The following is a 22,546-nucleotide window of genomic DNA, read 5'->3' as shown; positions in this document are numbered from 1 at the left end:
AATATTTAGATCTTTAATGCACTTGGATTTTAGTTTAGTGCATGGTGAAAGATATGGGTCTCTTTTTAATCTTTGACAAGTTGAAAGTCAGTTTTTTTTCACCACTTATTAAAGAGGCTATCTTTCCTCTAGTGAGGATGGGTGGCTCCTTTATCAAAGATGAGCTAGATGAGTATGTCAGGAGTTGTTTCTGCATCTTCTAATCAGTTCCACTGAACCTCAGGTCTGGGTTCTTTGTTTTTTGTTGTTTTTTGTTTGTTTTTTGTTTTTGTTTGTTTGTTTTGTTTTTTTTCCAGTAGCTTGTTGTTTTTGTCACAGTGGCTTTGCATAATAGTTTCAAGTTAGGGATTTTGTTACACCCTGCCATGTCTCTGTTGCCTAGAGTTGCTTTTGCTATTCTAGGTCTATTCTAGTTCCAAATGAATTTTTGGATTGTTTTCTCTCATTCTGTGAAAGATGCTGTTGGGATTTCAGTTCGGATTGCACTGAATCTGGATAGCAGTTTTGGAAGTATGGCTTTTTTCACTATATTGATTCTTCCTGACCAGGAACAAGGGATATCTTTCCACTTTCTTATATCTTCTTCAGTCTCTTTTTTTCAGAGTGTTGTAGTTCTCAGTGTAGAGGTCTTTTGTTTCCTTTGTTACACTGATTCCTGGATACTTCATTTTTTTGGATGCTATTGTGAAAGGGATTGTTTCCCTAATTTCACTCATTGATTCTGTCATTTGTGTACAGGAAGGCTATTGATTTTTCAGTGTTGACTTTGTATCCAGCTACTTTACTGAATCGGTGAATTAAGTAGAAGTCCTTTGGTTGAGCTTTTGGGTCTTCTATGTAGAGTATCATATCATCAGCAAGTAGTGACAGTTTAACTCCTTCCTTTCCTTTCTTCATTGTTTTTATTTCTTTCTCTTGTCTAATTGCTGTGGCTCATGTTTCCAAGAGTATATCAAAGAGGAGTGGTGGTGGTGGACATCCTTGTCTTGTTCCTGATTTTAGCATGAAGGTTTCAAGTATTTGACCATTTAGTATGCTGTTGGCTGTTGTTTATTAATAGAGAGCCTTTATCAAGTTGAGACAAAGATCATCTATTCCAGTTTTCTGGAGGGATTTTTTTTTTTGTCATGAATGTTTGTTGAATTTTGTCGAATGCTTTTTCTCCATCTATTGAAATGATCATATGGTTTTTGTCCTTGACTCTGTTAATACAGCATATTGCATTTATTGATTTAAATATATTGAACCATCCTTGCATCCTTGGGATAAATCTGACTTGGTCAGGGTGTGTGATCTTTTAGATGACACACTGTATTTCTTTTCTTTCTTTTTTTTTTTCTTTTTTTGTATCAGGGATCAAACACGGGTGGCCAAACCACTCAGCTAAATCCCCAGCAATGACCCTCTTTCTTCTGTTTGCCAGTACATTCGTGAGGATTTTTGCATCTATATTCATTAGGGAGATCGGCCTGAGTTCTCTTTATTGGCTGTGTCTTTCCTTGGTTTAGATTCCAGGAATGAATTTGTAAGTATTGCTTCCCTTTCAAATTTAATTTAAACTTTGAAGAGTAGTGGTAATATTTCTCTGAATGTTTTGTAGAATTTAGCATTGAAGTCATCAGGACAGGAGTTTTCTTTGTTGGGCAATATTTAGTTACATTTTTCAATTTCACTCATTGTAACTGAGGCTTTTAGAATTTTTATATCTTCTTTATTGAACTTTGGTAATTATATGTATCTAGATATCTGTCCACTTCTTCTGTGTTCTCCATGATATTAGAGAACAGGTTTTCAAAGTAGGTGCTGATGATATTCTGGATTTCTGCTGCATCTGTTGTGACTTCACTGATTTCATTGCTAATTGCATTAATTTGAGCTTTTTTTCTTTTTTTTTTTTTGTTTTAGTTGGCTAAGGGTTTATCAATTTTATTTATTCTTTCAAAAAACCAACTCTTCAATTCATTGATTTTTTTTTCATCCTCTTAGTCTCCATTGCATTGATTTCTGCTCTGATATTTATAATATCCTCTCATTCGAGTTTTGTATTTCTCTTGCTCTTCTTTTTCTAGGAGCTTAAGATTCAGCATTAGGTTTTTTATTTGAGCTTGGTCAGTTTTCATAGTGTGGCATTCACTGTTATGAATTTCTCATTTAAGTCTGCTTTCATTGTATCCCATAGATTCCTGTATGTTGTATTGGCATTATCATTACATTGCAAAAATTGTCTAATTTCTTCTTTAATTTCTGCTGTGACCCATAGGTTGTTCAGGAGAGTTATTCAATTTCCATGTGTTTGTGAAGTTCTTATGTTTTTTTCTTATGCTATTAATCTCCAGTTTAATTGCACTATGGTCTGATAATATCTATGGGATAACTTCAATTTCTTTGCATTTACTTAAACATGTTCTATGAGCTAGCATGTGGTTTATATTTGAGAGTAGAATATATATTTGGATTTAGTGGGGTGGAATACTCTTGAGATGTCTATTAAGTTCATTTGTTCAAGAGCTTGGTTTAGTTCTAGTATTTTGTGGTTGATATTTTGGTCTAGATTATCCATCTTTTTGTGACAGTGGGGTATTTATGTCCCCCACTACAATTATATTACAATTATAAGTGTTTACTTCATGTTTTATGTCTCTTAATATTTGTTTTGTAAATGGGGGCATTAGTTTTTGGTGCATATATATCTTTCTATTAAATTTATTGGTTCCATTTAAGGCTAACAATACAGTTACACTTATCATTGTGATCTTGTACCTTTACATGATACATCTTGATTGGTTCATATATATTTATAATTGTCATCTCTCCTGTTAGATTGTTCCCTTTACAAGGATGTAGTTACCTTCTTTGTCTCTCTTACTTAGTTTTGATTTGAAATTTACTTTGTCTGAAAAGTAAATCCTGCTTTTTCCATATTCCTGTCCCATGGATAACTGTTTTCCACCCTTTTACTTTCATTCTAGGAATTTATTTTTCAAGTAGGTATGGTTCTTGTATACAGTATATTGTTGGATTTTGCTTCTTAATCCATTCTCCCAGTCTAATTCTTTGGATTGGTGAATTGAGTTCATTGGCATTGATGGCTACATATTATATATATTGACTTATCATTGTCATGTTATTTTCCTGTTGTTTGCTCTGTTTTACTTTTCTTCGTTTCCCTTTAAATTCTTGCCTATTGGATTTGCTCTGTTGGGCCTCATATAGTTGTGACCTTCATTGTCTTTTTCTAGGATATTTTTAAATTGTTTGGAGTACTGCTTTGGTGTTCATGAAGTTTCTCTGTTGTTCTTTTTCAGGAAAGTATCTTATTTTTCCATCAATTTTGAAAGATAGTTTTGTAGGATACATAAGTCTACATTGAAGGTTGTTTTCTTTTAGGGCTTGAAATACCTCATTCCAGGCTCTCCTTGACTTGAGATTTTGTGTTGAAAAATCTGTTGTGACTTGATGGGCTTTCCTTTGCATGTAGTTTGTTTCTTTTCTCTGCTTGTAGTATTTTCTACTTCTGTTGGGTTTCTGGGATCTTGACTATTATATGTCAAGGTATAGATTTTTTTTTTTTTAGCATAACTAGTTGGAGTCCTATATGCCTAATTTTTCTGTCTTTGAAGTTCTTTTGCTCTGTTTGGTAAGTTTTCTTTCATTAATTCTGTGAACAATTTTTTTATGTCATTTGTGCTTTCTCCTGCTTTTTCATAGACTCCTATCAATCTTATATTATTCTTCTTTGCATTGTCTGTGACCTTTCAAATTGATTTTTCATGGTCCTATACTATTTTTTAAGATATCTCTCTTATCATGGTCACTGACTGCCACACTTTCTTCTATATCTTATGCTTTATCTTCAGATTGGGTTAGTCTGCTATGTATACTTTCAATAGAGTTTTTAATCTCCTGAATATCAATTTGAATCTGTTTCATGGATTCCATTTCTTTCTTCTGTTGGGAGTTCATGGTTTCCATTTCTTTCCTATGCTGAGCAGTCATTGCTTCCATCATGGTCTTGAACTCATCTATTCTTTTTTTAATCTTTCTGTTCTAGAATCTCTAACCATGTCTTTTATTCTGCTCATCATCTCTAAAGTTATCTGGGAAATTATTTCTGTTTTGAATATTTCTATAGCCTCATTCACCTGTTTTTTGTTTTTGCTTTTGTTTTGTTTTGTTTTTCCTTCCTGTGCTATCAGTTCAAGTAGTACAGGTGGTTAATTATCTAACTGTTACATCTCATTTCTCTCAGAATTTGCCTTTGGTAAGCTGAAAGACTGTGTCTTGTTTAAATGTCTTTTAATTTCTATTATTGTTGCTGGCACGGTCCTTGGTTTTATTCCTGGGTTAATACTTTGATATTACTTATTATATGAATCCTTTTTGCTTGTATTTAGAACATTTAAGGAATGAGTTCTGCTCAGAAGTGTCTTCCAGATATAGCTTGTCTTTAGGATTTGAGTCTGTAATGATTCTGGGCAATCTTATTTTCATTATACCAGGAAAGATAACTGATTAGATCAATCACAACACAAACCCAAGTGATATGATCAGCAACAATAGAATCAAGCACAGCTTAGAAAATTACACTTTGTGGCAGTTATTAATCTATCATCTTTAACTGTGTGAAATAAAATGAAATCAAATACTAGCCCAAAATATGTTTGTAATGAATAAACTCATTAATATAGTAACTTTACCCTTTGGGATGGGAACTTAGAAGGACTAAGGTTCTCATACTATTATTCACTTCTGCTCTATCTCAGGGCATTGGCCTTTAAGACCCTGTGTGCCTCTGTAGTGTAGATGAGGAACAGGCATAGCCAGGAAGCCAGACAGGGGGTTATTTAGGTTGGGTTGCTGGAATCATCTGTGTGGCTCTTGTTCTCACCAGTCCACTGGTGGTGGGGAGGTCTGGATGGTGAAGGGGCCTGCACTTATGGCTTCATGGAGCTCTGGTCCTCACCAATCTATTGGTGACAGGAAAGCATGTGTAGGGAAGGGACTTGTGGCCATGACTTCACACATCTCCTATCCTCACTTGTGCACTGGTGATACTTTGAATTCTTCTTTTCTTTTCTCCATTTTTTGTCTAATTACTCTAATATTTCAAGTATCTTGAATAAAAGAGGTGATTGTGAATGTACTTGTCTCATAACTATGTTTACAGGCAATGCATTTAGTTTTTTCCCATTTAGTATGATACTGGCTATTGGTTTGTAATATATAGCTTTTATCATATTCAGGTATGGTCCTTCTATACCTGTTTTCTTCAGTTTTTTTATCATGAATGATTGTTGGCTTTTTTTCACAAGATTTTTCTGCATCTATTGATATGATCATATTTTCTTTTGAACTTGCTTCTGTTTATGTAATGTATTACACTTATCAACTTTCAAATTCTTATGTCTCTGGGATGAAACCTACTTGATCATGATGTGTGATATTTTGACAATGTGCTCCATTATTCCATTTTCTAATATCATGTTGAGGATTTTTACATCTATGTTCATTAAGGAAACTGGAGCATAGTTTTCTTTTTTTTTATAAAGAGGTTTGGGGATCAAGGTGATATTGGGTTTACTATATGAGGTTAGCAGCACACTATTCCTTTCAATTTCTGTTTTTAAAATTAATTTATTGATACATTTTACATATTATATATATATGTATGTATGTATGTATGTATGTATATATATATATATATATATATATATATATATAGTGATCGCATTAATCACAGGGAATTTGTCACTGTACATGATATATCTTTCTTCTTCTCTTTTTTCCATTCCTCTCCACTCCCATCTAACACTTCCCCTCCATTTATAAAAGCTTTAGTTCCATTTTTTCTTCTAATAGCTTTTATTCTTGCTCCTTCTTTTCTTTTCTCCTCCCCCCATCTTTGTTCCATTTTCCCTTTGAACATTTTCTTATTTCACAAGATCTATTATACATATTGGTCCTTATTTCCACTTTCAGTTTCTCACACCAGGGAACCAATTTGATATTTGATCATGTGTGTCTGATTTATTTCACTTAAAAATATGGTATCAAGGTACATCCACTTACCTAGAAATGTCTCAAGTTTATCCTTCCTAAAGGCTGAGAAGCATTCCATTGCATTGAAAAAATCTTTATTTACTCATCAGATGATGAGCATTGGGCTGTTTCCAAGATTTAACCATTACAACCAGTGCCACTATAAACATAGGTGTCTATATATTGCTGTGGGATTATGCTTTGAATTTTCTTGGGAAAATACCAAGAAGGGGAATATATAGATTGAATGGAACCTCTAGTTTTAGGTTTTTGAGAAATCTCCACACCGATTTCCACAGAGGTTGCACCAGTCTACACTCCCACCAACAGTGGAGAAGGGTTCTTTTACCCCATAGATATAGTAGCATTTGTTATTAGTTGATTTCTTCTTCTTTCATTAAGTTTATTGATATATTTTAGGCATGCAATACAGTTATATTCATCACTGGGAACTTGTACCCTTACATAATGTACCTTGGTTCTTATTTTCCCCCATTCCCCCAAAGAAGATGTGGTGTTTTTATACAAAATGGAGTACTAACCATCCATAAAGAATGAGAAATTAGAAACATTTATAACTAAATGGGTGCATATTAAGGCCATACTCCTAAGTGAAACAAATAGGACACACATGTGTAAATACCTATAGTTTCTCTGGAGTGAGAAACTAAAAGTGTAAATAAGGAACAAAATGTATAATTGATAATGTGAAATAGTTGATTTCTTGATAATAGCCATTTTTGTGGAGATGGATTCTCACCATTATTTAATTTGCTTCTCTTGAATAATCATTCGTGTTGAACATTTTTCATATATTTATTTACTGTTTATACTTTTTCTGAGAAGTCTCTTTTCATTTCAGATGTCCATTTTTGGATTGGGTCTTTAAATTTTAGGAAAGGTTTAATTTTTCTTAGTTTTATATATTCTAGATATTAGTCCTTTGTCTGGGAACAGTTGGGAATTATTTTTTCCATTATAGGGCTTGTCTTTTCACTTTGCTGGTGTCATCTTTTGATGTGCAAAAGCTTTTTAATATGAAAGATCCCAGTTTTTTATTCTTTGTGAATGCAGAAAATCATCAAGAAGATTCATCCCAGAGAAGCAGGGATGGTTCAAAATACACAAATCAGTAAATGTAACAAACCACACTAACAGAACCAAAGACAAAAATGACATGATCATTTCAATAGATGCAGAAAAGGTATTTGACAAAGTTCATGATTTTCTTAGAATGCCCCTAAAGAAAATTGGAATAGAAGGTCTTTATCTCAATTTGGTAAAAGCCTTCTATGAGAAACCAACAGCCAATGTCATGCATGAAAACTTTCAATTTAAAATCAGGAACAGATAAGAGTGTCCACCGTCACCACTCCTATTCAGTATAGTTCTGGAAACAATAGCCAGAATAACTAAACATGAGAAAAAATGAAAGGAATAAAGATATAAAATGAAGAAGGAGATTTATCATTATTTGTGGATGACATGATACTTTACATAGAAGGTCCTAATAACTTCAACAAAAGACACCTAGAGTTTCTTCAAAATCAGGAGTGTAGATGGATACAAAGTTAACACTCTAAAATCAATAGCATTCTTGTATACAAATAAATTCACTGAGAGGGAAATTAAATAAACCACTTCTTTCACAATTGCATTAAAATATTTAAGAATCAATCTAACAAAGAAAGTAAAATACCTCCACATTGAAATCTACAGTATTCTGGGGGAAAAGAAAGAAATAGAACAGTAAATCAGAAAATGGGAATATAGCCCTTGTTCTTGGGTAGGAAGAAATAACATAGTAAAAATGTGCATATCCCACAATTATTATACAGAAGTAATGCAATCTCAATGAAAATACCAAAAGCATATCTCACAGAATTAGATAAAATGATCTCAATATTCAGAGGAAACAGAGGAGACCTTGAACAGCAAAAGCAATTCCAGCAACAAAGGATAGGCAGGGGGCATCACAATTCCTGACTTGAAATCATACTCCAAAGCTACCATGATAAAAACATACCAGCTGGTCAAGAAAACAGATTAGAAAGTACAAAAACAATGCTAGATACACTCAGCCACCTTATCTTTGACAAAGAGGCCTCACTGGCAGAAAGATAGCTTCTTTAAAAAATGATGCCAGGCCAGGCATGGTGCTGCACACCTGTAATCCCAGCACTCAGAAGGCTGAGGCAGGAGGATCACAGTGAATTTGAGACCAGGCTGGGCTACATAGTGAGTTCCAGGTCAATCTCAACTACATAGTGAGAACCTATTTTCCCCCCCCAAAAAAAATTGATGCCAATAAAACTGGTTTTCCACATGTGGAAGATTAAACCTAGACTCATATCTTTCACCATACACTAACTAAAATAAAAATAGATCAAAGAACTAAATATTAAAATAGAAACTCTAAGTCTTTTGAAATATAGAATAGGTAGAACTCTTAAAGATACAGGTGTAGGCAAAGACTATATGAACAAAACCAAATCACATAGGAAAATGGATACACATTGAAGATATACTCCTAAGTGAAATAAATTAGTCATGTATGTGTAAATACCGAATAGTTTCTCTGGTGTGAATAATCTGCAATAATACATAAGATCCTAATAAGATTACTGACGTTGTGAAATGGGAAGAAAGGGGCTAAAGGTGTAGGGAAGGTGGGACGGGTAGGGGAAGGGTAATAAGGGAAAAGAAAAAAAAGTGAGATAATGAAAAGATGAAAATAAAGTGTTTGTAGATGGGGAGGGGAGGAGGAGGTGAAGGGAGGGCAGGGACAAGGGGAAAAATGAGAACCAAGATCTGTCATGTAGAGGTACAAGATCTCAACAATCAATGTAACTGTACTGTATCCCTAAAATGTGTCAATAAACTCAATTAAAGCTGAAAAAAAACCCAATCACACAGGAAATACTACAAAAAAACAAAAACAATTCCTTTGAAGAGTCTGAGGAGTATTGTTGATATAACATCACCAAAGGTTTTGTAGAATTCAGCAGTAAATCCTTCAAATTCTGAGCTTTGTTTTAGTTGGTAATTTCTTTATTACTGTGTCAACTTCATTGTGTGTTATTAGATTGTCAAGCATATTTATGTCTTCTTGAGTTCATTTTGGTAGTGTGTGTCTAGGAATCTGTCCTATTTTTCAATATTTGCTCATTTGTTGGAAGGTAATTATGAAGTTGTAACTGTCTTCTTCTTTTCCAGTATATGTTGTTATTTTGCCTGTTTCATTTCATTTATATTGATGTCAGTCTTCTCACCTTCTCTTGGAAAGTCTAACTTGGAGTTTATCTTTTCATTTATTATTTCAAAGAACCAGCTCTTAGATTTGTTAAATTTTTTACATTGTTTTAGTCTCAATTTCATTGATTTCTGCCCCCATTTTTGTAATTTATCTCAATTTCAATTTGGGAATAGTTAATTTTTGTTTCTCAAGTATCTTAAGATTCCTTATGAGGTTGCCTATTTGAATTTGCTGTTTTCCTACTATGAGCACTGATTGTGATGCTTTCCTCTTAGAACTGTCTTCATGGTTTCCCAGAGGTTTTGATGAGTTGTACCATCATTTTTAATTTCCACAAATGTTTTAATTTCTCCTTTGATTTCTTATGTAACCTATTGGTTCTTATGAGTATATTGCTAATTTTCCAGGAGATTTTGCCTTTTCCAAAATATATCTGCTGCTGGTTTCTATTTCATTGCACAGTGGTCTGATAGTGTGAAGGGGGTAATTTCTATTCTTTTATATTTACTTAAGCAGCTTTGTGGACTAGTATGATGATATGTTTTGGAAAAAATACATTGTGCTACTGAAAAGAAATTATACTCTGTTGTAGAGGAGTGGAATACTCTGTATATGTTCATTAAGTTAATATGTTCAAAGGTGTGCTTGATCTCTGAAATTTCTTTATTTGTTTTTAGTTTATTTGCTGTACCTCATTTTGAAAATGAGGAATTAAAGTCCCCTACTATAACTGTGTTAGTGTTTATTTGACCTTTTATTTTGTCCATTGTTTATTGGTACATTTAATGCAAACAATACAATTACATTTATTATTGGAATCTTGTAGCTTTATATGATATAGCTTGGTTCTTGTTTTTCCCCATACTCCTGCCCTCCCTTCACCCCCTTCACCCATCCCTACTTACAAAGCCTTTGTTTCCATTTTTTCATTTTCATTTGACCTTTTAATTTCAGCAGTTCTTGTTTTATGAAGACAGGTGCTTGAGTATTCAGTGCATATATGTTTATCAATGTTATCTCATTTTGTTCAATTGTTCCCTGAATAAATATATAGTGACCTTCTTTGTCTCTTTCAGTGTTCTTGCTGGAATTTCATTGTGTCTGATATTAGAATTGCTACCTCTGCTTGTTTTAGTAGTACATAAAATATTATTTTCTATCCTTTAATGTTTAGTCTATGATATCTGTTTGTATTAGATGAGTTTCTTTAATACAACAGATTCTTTCATTTTTGATTTTTGCATTCTTGTTTTTTTTATCCTGTCTGCCAGTCTGTCTTTTAACTAGAGAATTGAGGCTGTTAACATTAAGAGATATTACTGAGATGTGTTGGTTATTTACTACATTGCCTTATCTGTTGGTGAATTCTTTGTTTTTCTTTTCTTGATGGTTTTTGTTGCTATTTATAGATTGACCTTAGAAATTTCCTTTGTGTTTTTAGCTATGTCTAATTATTGTTTCTGTTGAGAACATTCTTGAGTACTTTCTCTAGAGCACTCTTTTTTCTTTTCTTTTTTTTTGGGGGGTGGGTACCAGGGATTGAACTAAGGACCTTGTGCTTGTGAAAGAGGCAGCAGAATCACTGAGCTAAATCTCCGGCCCAGCACTCATATCTTTTGATCTGTTCTTTTTCATGGAAATACTTTTTTCTCCATCTATTTTGAAGGATGGCTTTCCTGGGTAAGTTAATCTGTGTTGAAAATTCTTTGCTCTTTGGGTTAAAATGCTTCACTCCAAGCTCCTCTGGCCTTCTAGTTTTATTGAGAAGCCTCATGTGATTCTGATTGCTTTACCTTTTATATAAATACCCCCCCCCGGATGTTTTTAAAATTCTGTTATTTTTTTCTGGATATCTGGTAATTTAATAGGCTGTGTAGAAGACTGCCCTGTTAATTATAGCCAAAGTAAATTGTAAGCAATACAGGCTATATAGAGTTAACCCCACAACTTGCTCTTTTAAAAAAGTGAGTTGACCAAAGCCTATGGGACTCATAAAGGCATTTCAGTGGTGCGTGGTATAGAAGTTATCCCTCAGCTAATAGCCACACCAGAGGCCACAAAAACGGCCTGTGAAGCCTTGAGGCTCTTATATAAGATAACATGACAGCCGAAGTCAGAATGACTCTTACCCAAATTCCATTCCCAGAAATAAAACGTCCTGAAATGTAAAGACAAGTGAATCATTAATTAAAACCTTTATCTGGTCTGTTTTGTTCATAACACAAGAATGTTTTTCCCCTTCTTTTACAAGCCTTGCCTGCATTAACAAATTATCTCTAGCAACCATTCTAGTCCTCTCACCTAACCTAACAAGGATTGTATCACCTATAAATATAGGGAACAGGAAAGCAGACATTACCAGAACCACTTCAGGGGCCCTGGTCTCCTTTGAGTCATGACAGCACAAGGCTAACTGGAGAAGAAAGACAGGAAATGAGACTTAGAGAAAAGGCTGGGTCTTGTCTCTGATCAGTGGTGCTCTAGACAGCAAAGACAAAGGCAATCCAAGCTTGCCACTATTTATTGGATTCGTAGGGAGTATCAGATGACCCCAAGGGCCATGAAAATCCTAAATTTGTGAGGATCTTATAATCAGAGGAAGTACCAGATAGTTTAGAGTGTGGCGGTAATGCTATGATAATGAAGATCTCACACTGCTGAGGATCTTTAGATCAATGAGGAGCTTATATTAATTAGGATGGTAAGATGAGCAAAAGTATTCTTACAACAGTTGGTGAGATGAGTTAAGCTGATAAGGAATGTGTTCCTTCCCAGGTGAAAGCTGTCTCTTTTTGTACTTCTACTTGGTTCTCAAAGAACCAGGATGTTTTCATCTGATATAATCTCATCCTCGAGCATCACATCATCATGGGACCACTGAGGGCTCAGTTGTGACTGGAGGCACAATGGAGTTATGTTTCAGTATGTCATAGCTAGGCTACAGGCAAGATTTTCCCTAAAATTATGTAGAATGGCTCCCAATAGATAAATATTGTTGGTTCTAGGTGTTCAGAGTATTTTTCTGCTTTCGGATCTCTGGTCATCATAGCTCTCCATTTCATTTTGATTCTGAGTCTGAGTCTTGTTGTCTGTGTCAGGATCTCCTGCAGGCATCCATCATAGGGTGTGCCTTTGAAAGCTTCTTTTCCCATCATAACTACTTGGTGTTCTATAAACTTTACTTCCTTGTATTTTAAACTCTCCTTAGATTGGTTTTCTTGTCATCTAGAAACTGCTGGATAGTCTTCTCTTGTTCTCTTATTTTATTTCTGGCTTTTTTGAGTTATTGAATGTAGTTCACTATTTTGTCCTCAATATCAGACACTGTCTTCACCTTTGTCATTTCTATAATGTATAAATTCTATAGAGTTTTTAATTTCAGGCATTTCTGTATGACATCTTTTCAAAGATTCCATATCCTTATTGAATCTGTCATTCAAATTTACAACTGTTTTGGCCAGCTCACCCAATTTTTTACCTATTTCCCTGAAATTCACCATAGACACACTGAATGTAATTGCTGTGACATTTCTTTCATTTTATCCTTGCACTCATCTATCTTCTTCATCCATTCTATGATTTTTTTTATAGATTTCTGCTACCTTGTATTTGTTTTCCTTCCCCTTTCTGACCATTTTTCTTTGCCTTGGGAGAGTTGGGGAGTTGGAGAGCTTCTATTTTCTTGCTTCCTCATTTTACTATGCATATCATTGTTTATTTCTTTGTTTATATCTTTTTTAAAAATTTGTATATGAACCCCATTTCCCCCCTCTTCTTGGGGAGATTTATTGCAGGTTTGGCACTAAAGATGTGAGGAGAGTGTGGATTATATGAAGCTTTGTAGTAGAATGTTGCTTCCTGATAATAATTTTCAGCTTTATATGTCCAGTGCTAGTATCACTCCTTCTGGTATTTATTTAAAGAGCTTTTGACTCCATCCCTAAGTATTGCCAAAAGATTTACTTCCACTTATAACAGCATCCACAGATTTAATCTTACAACACTTATTTACGATAGTAGTTGTAGTTACACTTCCCCTTTTGTCTAGTCTGTATGCACAGTATGACCATTTATTATTTCTGTTTGTTCTGCAATAAGGCATGTGAGGTGGTATGGGGAAAATGAGAGGTGATTGGATGAATATTAGACACTAATGAAATTTGAAAGGGAAATAGTGGTAACTGTGATGTAAAGGTTGATGTGGGGTCTGATTTTATCGGAGTACTTTTCGTTGAGTTGAAAGGTTATTGTTGAGAGTTTTTTAAGGATATTTTGCGGGGTTGGGAAAGGGGAAGATATTGGAGAGAGGAGATTCATTTTATGTTTTGTGGAAGCTATATGGGGTTCAAAACGTTCTGATAATCACATCTCAGCTTTTTGGTTAAGATCAAGTGTAGTATCAAAATGTTCTGATAGGAAGGACAACATGCTATGTAACATACAGAAAAGCCAAAGGCTTAGGATAATACTAGAGAATGTAGGACTCTGAGGGAGTTAAATGTGAATTATTTTAAAACTTGTGAGGAAGATTTTACATGTTCTGAAAAATAATAAAGGAATATGTTAATAATATTGTCTCAGGGTTTTGAGGTGAAGAAACTAGATAGGGAACTGAGACAAGGAAGATAACCTAAACACCTCTTAAAGTAGAGCCAGTGAAAGAAGAATACAGAAAAGTAACATCCTAATAAACACAGGAAACCATAAAATAGCAAAACATAACCTCACATTACAATAAATCAAGAAACATAAACGTGGGACTTCCTGAAAGATAGTAGAGTAGTGAGTAGCGAGAAAGAACCTCTCCAAGATTTGGTGTCCAAACACTGGAGTATAACAATGTAAAGAAGAGATAAAAGATAGAAGTGGTACCTCAGGGCCCAGAAAGATATGAATCTAGAAGTGAAGTCCATGAGGAGAGCAACGAGAGAAATTTCAATGAAGAAGAAGGTGGCAGGCAGTGTTTTCTCCCTGAGCCCAATGAGTAGAAGAATGGTTCAAACCCCAGGTGCACAATGACTACTGGTGCCCCCAGAGGTCTCCACAGAGTAAAGAACCAGTAGAATGGAGCACTGGACACAGTAGACTTAATGGTAGCTGACTTACTCAGGTTCAGAAGTTCCCCAGTGGAGAGCTGGCTGGCCAGAAGCTATCTTGGAGATGGAAAAACTGAGCTTATAACTCAGAACAGCTGCAGGTTAGCTCCATCTGGTGGCTCCCAGTGTTGATGAGGCTGCTGTGTTAAAGTCAGCAGGAGGTCAGGGAGCCAAGTTTAAGCCAGCAGGGAGCTGAATTCAGGGTGGCAGAAGGCAAACGGACTGTTGCAGGCTCAACAAATCTGGTTCCAGCCTCAGAACAAGAAACCACCCTGAACTTCAGTGGAACCTAATGTGCAGGATTTCTGGGATTATCCACTACTCTGCTGTGGAGCTATAACTGGCTTGCTAGGATTAATCAACTTGATCTTGACTCTGTCTGTGCATACTTTCTACCTGTGAAAGCAGAGATATGCCTTTAAGTGGACATTTTTTTTCTTATTTTTCTCTTTTCTGGTTGTTTATGTTTTATCTTGTATTTTCTTAATCTTGCATTTATATGAGTTTAAACACTGTTTCTAGTTTTTTATGTTATTGTTTTGTTCTGCTCTTGTTTTTATTTCATCATTCTCTCTTTTCCTCTAGTCTTCCTCACCAGGTTCTAAAAGTATGAGATGACCTCCAGCCTTGCTTCAAATCTATTCCTCTTCTTCTAGTTCTCTATTTTCCCCCTAACCCCTTTTACATTTTCTGTCCTGAGAAAAAAATCACCATATTGAGGGTTTATTTACTGCATACAATTTTCTGTTTTGTTTTAGATTTCATTACATAACCAAAAATCTAGTCCATATGGTTAAAAGTGGCAAATCAGTAGTTACTATAGTTTGTCAGTTTTTTAGGCTGTGTTTAATGCTATTGCTATTGTTGCTTGTACTGCTGTAGCCAAAGTAAGAATTGTGCTAATCACAATTCCTGCGCTAATCACATATTCCTGGAATATGAAGACTGAGTTTTCCTAAGGATCTTAAAAAATATTATAGGCCATTGCCAAAGAATCCAGAGCTAGGCCAAATAGGCAGCAATTTCTCATTCCCAATAAATTGAAGGGGTAGGATCTTACAACAGACTCAAAGTCCAAGCCAGCTATACCTGAAAGTTACTTCTGAGAATTATCTATTTCCTTGGGGTTCAAATATTAACAATAAAGCTACTCAACATAAGCAATTTACAAGCATCAACCCAGGAATTAAACTAAAAAAGAAAAAGAAGACACTTAAACAAGATTTTTCAGTTCACCAAAAGTAAACTCAGGGGCCATTGAAGTGGAATAATCTGAAAACCTCCCAATTGGACTCTCTGAAGGGCTAACAGTGGAAGTAACAAAAGAGATGAATGAGGCTCTAAAAAAGTCAAATCAGAAATAAATTCTCATATGACTACAAAGATGGTGACCATAATGAAAGACATGTTAAGTGATGCTACAGCAGATACAGATGAAAAATAGAGCAGTTTAAGGAAAATGATGAAAATCATGATGCTCAGCATAAGAAAGAAATGGAATCCATGAAACAGATTCAAGCAGATATTCAAGAGATTAACAATTCCATTGAAAGTATATGCTGCAGAATAAACCAATATGAGGACAGAAAATAAGATACAGAAGACAGGATTGTGGTTAGTGATTGTGAAAAGAAAGATTTCTCTAAAAAGGTGAGGGATCATGAAAAATCAATCCAGCAGTTGCTAGATGAAGAAAAATAGAATAACATAAGATTGATTAAAATCAATGAAAAACAGGGTATAGCAAAAATTATGTTTAAAAAAATACCTATTCATAGAAGTCATGTAAGAAAACTTCCCAAGCAGGGCAAAATACTTTTACATACAGATTAGTGAGTGATATAGAGCTCCAATTCACCATGATTAAAAAATGTACACCAAGACATTTGATAGTCAAGTTTCCAGAAATCCAACACAAGAACAGAATATTAAAAATTCAGAGAAAGGAACAAATTACATATAAAGGAAAAGCATTCAGAATCACAGCAGACTTCACAACACAGAATCTCAAGTCAAAGAGAACTTGGAGTGAAGTACTTTAAGCCCTAATAGAAAAAAACCTGCAGCACAGATTAAATTGTCTTTTAATATTGACAGAGAAATAAAATATTTTCATAACAAAACACCTGCAGAAATTCATGATCACCAAGCCGGCACTCCAATTTGTTATGAAGGATATTCTAGAAAGAGATAGGAAGAATTACTATTTCATCATCCCCAACAGAATGGATCCACCAGGCAAGGCATGCAATTAAACAGAGGAAGATAAAATGGAACCAAAAACAGGAAAATAATATTTCAAGGATAAGTTGATACATATTAGTTATAACAATCAATGTGAATGGTCTCAATTCACCACTCAAAAGAAACAAACTGGCAGAATGAATTAAGCATTAAGATCCAACAATATGCTGTACACACAAAACTCATGTGATTAAAAAAAATTCATAGAGAAAAACTCAAAGATTTGAAAATGTTACTCCATGTGATAGGAACCTGGAAAAAAGCAGAGGTAGTAGCTATTCTATTTGCAGATAAAGTGGATTTCAATCAAGACTAATAAATACAAAGAAGGTCATTACATCTTTGTAATGAACAATCCAAGAGGAAGAGATAACACTCATAAATGTATATGCACCACATACCAGTGCATCCAACTATAGAAAACAAATATTAATGGATATGAAAAATTAAAATCCAATAAGTGCTAATACAAGTTTCAATGGGAGAGCTCAATACCCTACTATCACAGGTAGATCAAGTAGACAAAAAAAAATCAATAAAATGTTAGAACTGAACCAAAATTTTGAACAAATTAACTTAGTAGATGTTTAAAGAACATTCCACTCCACAATAACAGAATACATATTCTTCTCAGCTACACATGGGGCATTTTCCAAAATAGACCACATACTAGCTCACAGAACATGTGTAAGTAAATGCAAAGGAACTGAAATTATCTCATGCATATTGTAAGACCACAGTGCAATGAAATTGGATGCCAAACAACAGAAAAACTTCATAAATACATGGAAATTAAATAACATCCTCCCGAACAACCAATGGCTCACAGATGAAATTAAAGAAGAAATTAGTTCCTATAATTAAACACTAATGCCAGCACACCATATAGGAACTTACAGGATGCAATGAAGGCTGTTCTATAAGGGAAATTTATAGCTATGAATACCCATATCAGAAAAACAGAGTAAGCTCAAATAAACAACCTATTATTGAACCTCAGGTTTCTAGAAAAAGAAGAGCAAGTCAAGTCCAAATTTCATATGAGGGAAGAAATTATAAAGATCAGAGAAGAAATTAATGCAATGGAGACTAAGAAAATGATTCAAATAATTTATGAATTGAAGAGTAGGTTCTTTGAGAGATTAAAGAAAATTGACAAACCATTAGCCAGCTTTATAAAAAAGGAAGAAAATACTCAAATCCATGCAATTAGGAATTAAAATAGTGAAATCACAAAAGATCCTGCAGAAATCCAGAAGATCATCAATACCTAATGTAGAGAATCTGTAGTCTAATTAGGCAGAAAACACAAAGGAAGTAGATTCCTATGATGAATTACCAAAACTGAATCAAGAAGATATAAAAATTCTAAATAAATTTATATCAGGCCATGAAACTGAAATGTAATTAAAAATCTAATAACAAAGATAAGCCCTAATGGATTCACTGTTGAATTCTACATGAAAATTAGAGATCTAATACTGCTACTCCTCAAACACTTTAATAATGTCAAAAGAAAAGCAATACTCCCTGATTCACTCCTGGAAGCAAGCATTGCTCTCATGCCAAAACCAGAAAAGGATCCAACCTAAAAAGAAATAAAGGCTAATCTCCCTAATTAAAATAGTTGCAAAAATACTCAATAAAATACTGGCAAATGGAATACAGCAAATCATCAAGAAGGTTATACACCATGGATAAGTAGGATTCATCCAGGGAATCAGGGATGGTCAGCATAAATAAATCAATAAATGTAATACACCATATTAATAGATCCAAGGACAAAAAACACATGATCAACTCAATAGATGCAGAAAAATCATTTGACAAGTTCTGAAACCCATTTGTGATAAAACACTACAGAAAAATAAAATAGAAGCTCTTTGTCTCAACCTGATAAAGGCCATCTATGCCAAACCAAAGGCCAATATAATATTAAAAGGTCAAAAACTGAAAGATTCATTCCAATATCAGAAACAAGACAAGGATGCCCACTGTCACCACTCTTATTCAATATAGTTCTGGAAAACTTTCTAAAAGAAATTAGACAAGAAAAACAAATAAAAGAGGGCCAAGTATTTAGCTCAGTGGTGCTGCCACCTGCCTCACAAGTGCAAGGTCTTGAGTTCAATATCAAAAAAAAAAAAAAAAAAAAAAAAGAAAAAGAAAAAGAAAGAAAGAAAGAAAAAAGAAATAAAAATAGGAAAGAAAGAAGTTAAATTATCATTATTTGAAGATGACATGATACTCTACCTAGAAGATACCAAACACTTAACCAAAGTGGGGAGGATAGAGGGGGTGAAGGAGGGGAGGGGTATGGAGAAAAATGAGAATCAAGATCTTTCATGTAAAGGTACATCCCAATGATAAATGCAACTGTGCTGTATACTTAAAAAGTACCAATATACTCAATACAATAAAAAACTCTAGATTTAATAACCAAATATAGTAGCTGGACACAAACTCAACAATCATAATTCAATAGCCTTCTTGTACATGAATAACAAACTTGCTGAGAGAGAAATTAGGGAAATAACACCTTTCACAATAGCATTAAAAAAGAAATACCTAGGAATCAATCTAATGAAAGAAGTAAAAGACCTGCACATTGAAAACTACAGCACTGTGGAAAAGGAGATCAGAAAATGGAAAAATAACCCTTGTTCTTGGATTTAAAGAATAAAAAGTGTGAAAATGGCCATACTTCCAAAATTTTATACAGATTTAATGCAATCTCAATCAACATTCCAACTGCATATCTCACAGATTTAGAGAAACAATCCTAAAACTCATTTAGAACCAGAAGAAACATAAAATAGCAAAAATAATCCTGAGGAACAAAGGCAAGGCAGGGGGCATCACAATTTCTGACTTGAAATTATATTCCAAAGGTATTGTGATTTAAAAAAACAACCTCTAATAATTGGTGCTGGAAAAATGGTTTTCTGTTTAATGAAGATTAAAATTGGACCCATATCTTTGACCATACACTAACCTAGAATCAAAATGGATCACAGATCTAAATGTTAAAACAGAAACACTAAATCTGTTGAAAGGTAGGATAGGGAGAATTCTCAAAGACATTGGTGCAAGCAAAGGCTTTATGAACAAAACCTGGATCACACTGGAACTTTGCAAAGAATAAAACAACCAGGACAGCATCTCATAAACTCAATGAGAGAGAGACAAAAAAAGAAGCAAAATATAACAATATGCTGTACACAAGAAACAAAAAAAGAAGAAGAAAAGGGTAAATAATGGAATACAATTGTGGAGGAACATATACAAAAGGAGGAAAACAGTAAAGAATACTTTTTTAAATTTAAGAAGCAAAATAATGAAAATGAAAACAATAATACAATAAAATAAAGGTTTTTATTGTTTTGGGCACAGGGCTCTTTTCCTCAGTTTAAAGTAAAAAGCACAGAAGAGCTCAAGGCAGGACGTGTCTCTGTTCATGCTGGAAGTCTAAGATGACAATCTCCCCCGCAGAATGGTTCTGTAAGCAGATCTCTACACCAATATGCCAATGTTAGCTTCCAGTCCTCTAACTCAGGCTGAACCTGGCTTCTAGACAGAAACCTGGTCTGTGATCACAGCCCCAGCCTCTCAGCAGGACTCCTCCCATTCTTTTCAACTGCAGGTAATCTCCCTTGACTGTCTTTCCTTCAACTACTCTGGAAACTTGGCAATATGAAGCAGCCAGGGTGCTGATTTGGGACCCATGTTCAAACACTCAGCCCTTCCTTGCAAGGGTGTCCCCACCAGCTCTTGCTCCACAGTTGCAGCTGTGGGAGCTTGTACAGTTATCCACTGTTTATTCTGGAGGGCCACTCTGTAAGTAGTGTCCCATGTTTTCCTTACTGGATGGAACTGAACATGATTCTCATTCCCAATGAAGTTCCCTGGTTCACTTTGCTTCCCAGTTGGTGGCTAGCCAGATGCTGTGAGCATCACTGTGTGGTCACTCCTCCATGGTGTGATCTATTTCTTCTGTTCTACTTAGTCATATTTTCTTCCCCTCTGTCATTTCCCTCATAGTTCCTGGATAACTTCCATTCATTTCAATTTCTCTTTAAGCTATTGTTTTTCCAGACTCTAGATACTTTAACTTGATTTGCTGGCATCCATTGCTCCATTTTAGAACTGCCTCTCAAACTTTGCATTTTAAAAGCAGTCTAAATTCTTCAGTTAGATCTTTCTTACAAAGTGCAAGGAAAGTGGTGTAAAATCCATGATATTCAGGCTTTTTATCTCTAACAGCTCAAAAACTACAGTACCTAAAGAGGTATCCAATGGGAAAAAGGTACATATTTGATGATCCTACCCTCAGACATCTACCTGTCTCTCGAGAGGATATACATCTTTCCCATCTGTTTCCACCAGAAATAGCATCCCAAAATCTCAGTATTTTCAATAGTGCCTGGTAGATTTGCAAATGTGGGCTCAGGACTCTAGGATCCAGTTGCTGGACACAGCCTTTTCTGTGTTCAACAATCAGAATCTAAATGAGGATAAAAAGAGAAAAGTTAAAAAAAATTATGGCTTTCACAATTGGCAATGCTTTAATCATACCTGTCATCCAAAAGAACACTCAAGGCCAATCAAGAAGTCCAAGAATACTGAGCACTTGGCACATGACTGTACCAAGCCACTTCCCAGGCCCTGCTCTCTGTGTCAGGCAGCCAATGTGCCTAAATAATGGCACTGGAGTACTGACTGCCCCCAGTCCCAGAGAGAGCCTAGAACAGTCAAAATTCTCACCCTCCATTCTGATAAAGAGGACTGAGAAGGCCTGGGGCAGCTTGCAATAGCCGAGCCATGGATACCTTGATCTCCTGCAAGAAACTCTGGGTGACCACACATTCAAAGGTAAGCAACGTCAATTCCTTTAGCTTCTGTTTTAACTCCCTTCTCCGTCTTAGTTACTTAAAAGTAAAAAGGGGAAAGGTTTATTTAGCTCACAGTTTTTAGATGTTTCAGTCCATAATCAACTGGCTTCAAGGCAGGAGTGGAAAACAAGACATCACAGAGGAGAAACAACATGGCATGCACAAAGTAGCAAAAGCAACAAGGGACCTTAGCAGCATCTTTCCACCCCTGTTATCTTATCCATACTCTTGGGATTAGGGCAGTACCAAATCAATTGCTCATGTGTAGTGTTTCAGTACAGTAATCATATGCCCTTAAACCCAGAATCACACACTCTAGATTCAACCACTTCTGAAAAATTAAGCCTCACCTCATCCACATAAGTCATTAGTTACACATCTAAACATGAGCCATAACACACTTCTATAGATCTATAGCCATGATTGGGGTCAAGGAGAGCCCTAGTCAGAGCTTCTTTACTGCAATTACATGTTAATTTAAAGGTCAAATGTTCAACCATGAATTTTTAATTGTCTCAATGTGTACTACTCCCTTACTAAGGAGAGATTAACTAGCAAAATTTGGAGGAATTTCCAATTCCAGCAAAGGGAAAAGTAAGTAGATTTTACCTGTTGAAATTATGTCAGGCCATACTTGTAGACACCCACGAGGTTACCATAAAGACTTGAATTCCACACTTGTGAACAAGTGATTTCTCAGATCTTTGAAAGCAGGCAAGATATCAATGTCCTGCCCTATGACTCTGTGGAGATGTGATTCACTGATGAAAGTAGCTTTGTCCAAGGAGGACATCAAAAAGGTAATGTAGTTTTCAGGTTGCAACATGTTGTTGAGGTCAAATCCTCTTCCCCAGGCACCTCTGCTCAAAAAGCAGAGCACATAGGACTTACTCAGGAATTAATATTAGGAAAAGGCAAAAAGTTAAATAGCTATACAAACTCAAAATGTGTCTTTCTGGTGCTACAATGCTATGCATCGATCTGGAAAGGAAGAAGTTGATAATAATAAGCAATCATCT

At 35.0% G+C, this 22,546-nt stretch overlaps 1 protein-coding gene across 1 annotated transcript in view; it reads right to left on the bottom strand.

Annotated features, from left to right (window-relative positions):
• Positions 1 to 21,044, bottom strand: part of LOC104852737 (butyrophilin-like protein 8) — a 52,893-nt gene extending 31,849 nt beyond the window's left edge. Inside the window, exon 1 of the mRNA XM_010610517.2 lies at positions 20,977 to 21,044. The gene's annotated coding sequence lies outside the window, so the exon portion shown is untranslated. The remainder of the gene's footprint in view (positions 1 to 20,976) is intronic.
• Between the last annotated feature and the right edge of the window lie 1,502 nt (positions 21,045 to 22,546).

This window comes from Fukomys damarensis, unplaced genomic scaffold (genome assembly GCF_012274545.1).
Source record: "Fukomys damarensis isolate Sample0158 unplaced genomic scaffold, DMR_v1.0_HiC HiC_scaffold_31, whole genome shotgun sequence".
Classification (NCBI taxonomy): Eukaryota; Metazoa; Chordata; class Mammalia; order Rodentia; family Bathyergidae; genus Fukomys; species Fukomys damarensis.
Note: the sequence above shows the minus strand (reverse complement) of the source record. Positions and strands in the feature narration are given on the sequence as shown.